Source organism: Mesitornis unicolor, unplaced genomic scaffold (assembly GCF_000695765.1).
Source record: "Mesitornis unicolor isolate BGI_N332 unplaced genomic scaffold, ASM69576v1 scaffold22276, whole genome shotgun sequence".
Classification (NCBI taxonomy): Eukaryota; Metazoa; Chordata; class Aves; order Mesitornithiformes; family Mesitornithidae; genus Mesitornis; species Mesitornis unicolor.
This window is the reverse complement of record NW_010190634.1, coordinates 2,292-6,846: the sequence shown is the minus strand read 5'-3', so window position 1 is coordinate 6,846 and position 4,555 is coordinate 2,292. Positions and strand designations below refer to the sequence as shown.

General features: G+C 41.6%; 1 protein-coding gene across 1 annotated transcript in view; it reads right to left on the bottom strand.

Moving 5' to 3' along the window:
- Window positions 1-4,353, bottom strand: part of LOC104542230 (RNA polymerase-associated protein RTF1 homolog) — an 18,614-nt gene extending 14,261 nt beyond the window's left edge. Inside the window, exon 1 of the mRNA XM_010186467.1 lies at window positions 4,244-4,353. The gene's annotated coding sequence lies outside the window, so the exon portion shown is untranslated. The remainder of the gene's footprint in view (window positions 1-4,243) is intronic.
- Between the last annotated feature and the right edge of the window lie 202 nt (window positions 4,354-4,555).

The following is a 4,555-nucleotide window of genomic DNA, read 5'->3' as shown; positions in this document are numbered from 1 at the left end:
GGAAGTCATATGGTATGGAATATGCCTTCGGCCAGTTTGGGTCAGCTGTCCTGGCTGCGTCCCCTCCCAGCCTCATGTTAGCCCCCATCTCCTCGCTGCCAGGGTAGTCTGAGAAGCTGAGAAGTTCCTGACTTAGTGTAAGCACCACTTGGCAATAACTAAAGCATCAGTGAGTTATCAACATTGTTCTCATCCCAAATCCAAATGACAGTATTATACCAGCTACTGGGAAGAAAACTACTCTATTACAACTGAAACCAGGGCACACATAAATCAGATCCCCAGAATTTATCCCCATGCTAGTTTGCAATTTAAAGAAGCTACTTGCAGACCAAATTTTGTATGTGTTTTGTCCACAGCTAGTTCACATTACCACTTTGGACATGCTAGCCTCCACACAAATAGCCTGCACTATTCAGGTTTGCACTTGCACTTTGTATGGCGTGTGGGATGTAGCAGCACTTCTCTTCCTTAAGAAAAGCTTTACTACTGCACCCACTAACAGCGGAAGGAAACTGTCTCCAAGAAAAGCCAAAGTTGCAAAGCACACAGCCTATAAGGTCATGTATAAGAAGATTAAAGTGCAGCCTGGTTCAAATTTCCCAAGCCTGAAAATATGTATGGCAAAGGCCTTACAGGACGGGAAAACCCACTCATTCTTGAGGGTCTAATTAAGCAGTATTATGAAATAAAAGCACACAGGGAAGGAAGACATTTAGCATCGTACTCTCTACAAACTCATAAGACACCCCAAAACAGAAGGAACACATGCAGTTTTCTGCTAATCTGTGGTCTACTAGAGTGCTCCAACTTGAAGTACAGTAAGTAGATACAAACTTTCAAGCCCTTTCTTCATAATATGGGCATAAAGCCTCATAAGTCAACTGTTATTTGAGACTGATTTCCCTACTGTCTGTATTACCACAATTGCAAATAAAGGCATAAACAGAGATTCCTCACTAAACTCCAGACTAGAATCAAGCATTCATGATATAACTTGCTTTGTCCTGGAAGTATCTTCTGTTATGACACTAGAGCTGTTAAAAGGCACAACCAAACCCCTCAAAACATTAGAATGAGCATAGATGGATGCACAGACTTGGAGCATCATTGCTAACAAGAACCTTTCAAGAGAAACAGGAGCTCCTACAGCATCATGGCTTTCTATCTAATCTACACTGATGTTAGTGAAGGTGTTGCAGAAGTCATCCAGGCTTCAACATGCTACAGAAAGAATTCTGTTACTGTGAGCAATGATGTCAGGATAAAAGGATAAGCAAGAATCCAGAATTAACCTACTGCAACTGAGGAACACCATCCACATAATGTCTTCAATAAGCAGCGAGGATACCTTATGGATACATATACCTCTAGTACAGCAGCCTCAGCAGTAACTTAGCTAACACCAAACTGGTTATGTGCAGCAGGCTAACAACAATTTGGGATGGTCAGCTCTTGAGAAGTCCTGGCCACACACTGCTCCACAGTTAAAGGAGCTGTCTGCCTCCACATCTGTGTCTGGCTTCGTACTCTTTGTGAGGGCAGCACTTCTTATTGCAAAGCCCTGCAGTCATTGTTATTTATCAGTTCTCCGAACAGCAGTTCATAGTCAATTCAGTCATGCATGTTCCACAGACTCACCAGAAAATGGTTCAGAGCCTTCCTCCTATTTAATTGCCTGCAACTCACCTTCAATCCCTTGGCTAGGTAATGTGATTCAGACCACAGAAGTCCTTAGTGTTACAGAACCCAGCATGCCCACCACCAACACCTTATGTGGCTAAGAGCTTTCACGGAAGTGCATTCTCATGGAGACACACAAAATAAAACATCAAAGATCTACTGGAATCCTTTGGGCACCATTGTACAGATGTGCCATGACTCACACATGCTGTTATTCTGTAATTCCAAAATGCACTTTCTCTCCCCTATGCCCCGTAAGCTTTCCTCCCTTTTAAAAAGTGCAGAACGTAGCACTAGCCTCTGAAGGAGAGATTCAGGCTCCTTTCCTGTACATGCAACATAGTTAGAATCCTGGAACTTTAATGCTTGCCAAGAACCACGGAGGAAGCCCACACTACAAAACCTGCATGGAAGCAAATGGGTACAGTTAAGCACATTTACCCAGGGCAGTAATTTCCATGCTTTTGCATGAAATCAAGGTCCTCATCTTGCAGGAAGTCCAGTAAGACAATTTCAACTTTTAGACACCCCTCCCCCAGCCCTCAAGGTTGAGCAAACTTCAAACCAACCACAAAAACACCGATTAAAACCAAAGTTGTTCAGCAGAAGCAGTGCAGTCAAGCCTAGGGATGCACACAACTGAATGACTGGCAGAAGCAGAACTGTCATAACCAAGCCTGTCTCACGCTGCTGTGACAAGCAGCAGTTCAGAATGCATATTTCAGGCACAGGAATAGAAGCAAGTGTCCTAATTACCTCTTCTCTAAATCTTTTCCTCTTGCTGCATGGAGGTCAGAAAGAACAGAGTATCAATTAGAAATGACACACAGAAGAAACAGAGTAGCAAATGCACATGGTGCAATAGATCTACTACTGCATCTGCAAGGCCCCTTATGAAGGGATACGTTGTTACATTGACCTACAATGGCAAGGCAGACCTTAGACAAACTAAAAAAAATAATTTGACTAATACTGTCCAGATGAGGGCCACAAAAATTACCAGATGGCTGGAGCACCCCTGCTACAAAGACAGGCTGAGAGAGGAAGAAATTCTTTCCTGTGAGGGTGGTGAGACACTGGCACAGGTTGCCCAGGGAAGTTGTGGATGCCTCCTCCTGGAAGTGTTCAAGGCCAGGTTGGACAGGGCTTTGGGCAACCTGGTCTAGTGGGAGGTGTTCCTGCCTGTGGCAGGGGGGTTGGACCAGATGATCTTTAAGGTCCCTTTCAACCCAAACCATCCTGTGATTCTATGATTTATTCTGTCAGTTTTAACATCAACATACTCTCCACACCTAAGTCGACCTTTCCAGGCAAGCTGGTCTCTACACAGCCTAGAATAAATAAGCTGTGTCCCAGCAGATCTGAATACACACAGTGACAGATCGAGCAGTCACACAACAGCAAACCTAACACCTAGTCCAATCACCATCTTTTCTCTCCTTATGCCTTAAGCAAATATTAGATACAAGAGTACTTTCTTTTTAAAGAAAAGGATTGATTGAAACAGAGTTCCAAGCATATTTATTTCAAACATATCTCAGAAAGAATACTAAACCACACATTTTTTACATTTATTGGAAGAACACTGCTGCACTACCAAATGTTTAATAGTTAACAGTTTATCACTGGTCTACCCTAATGATATTCAAATTGTCACAACGAATAATCCTTCCTGTAGCTTCAGGAAGAAAAATCCACCCCAAACAGCTCCCTGTTAATTTTTTCATAAGAATAAATGATCTCATTACATTGTGCAGAAAGCTTGAAAAAGACATTTGGAACCCTTTGAGAAAGTGTTTTTATTCAAATACCTGTATTACCTGTTTGACAGTTCCTCTGTTTTAATGTCTATTTCAATTTTAATTTATAGATGAAAGCAGAAACGTTTAACCAGCTCTAGAATGTAGTATCAAGAACAAATAATAAAAACAGATCTCTCAGATAAGCACTGCCATACAAGGAATTGAGAAAACCCTAGAACAAAGTAATTCTAAACTCTTCCTCATCTCACTTTTTTCCAAAATGCCAAACAAAACCAAACTCTGTTGCACGTTCAAATGACCAGACAAGCTACGTCACAGTAGAGATTTTGGAGACTCAAAGGAGCTAAACAACAGTTTTACCACCTGCAAAACAGTAGCACCTGCCTTGACCCTTTTCCTCTCTGAGGAAGGAAGCTCCCTTTTTAAAGCTGAAAACCTCTCCCCTGAATTCAGAGTCCAGCTCTAGCAACTACACTACTACTTCAACTGCAAGCAATATACAGGGAAAACACTAGTGTTAAGCAGGCAGATCACCAGACCATTCAGACCACATGAGCATGGGATTAATCAGAAAGTCATCTTTTCTATAGACATTCAGACTGTTTCTTATATAGTTAAAATTCAAAGCATATTAATTACAAGAAAAGAAAAAAAGAAAAGTATTTCTGAGTACACATCCTCTGGGCTTAATCCACTTCGTGAAGTCAGCAGGCTAAATATACTGTATGATAAATACACTTGCACTGCTTAGGTACAGACAACCCACAGTAAGTTCAGTGATAACACGACAAACTCACCTCATCATCACTGTCTGATGTCTCAGAGTCTGAAGATGCTGTAGGTTTGCTCACAGGTGGCTCCTTTTCTTCAGAGTCACTGCGTTTCCGTTTGGCCAATGACAAGAGCTCCTGGTGTGAAAAATCACACATTTATTTTAAAAGCTCATAATTAGTTTTACCAATCCAGGTCAGTGCATATGCACCTTCTCTGTGATATTTGAGCACATCCCAGCAACGTGATTATCTCCACTAAGAAACAAAGTCTATTTATGTTTCATAAATATATCTATGTGCATACACAACTTTAATACAACTGGATGCTACAAAAGG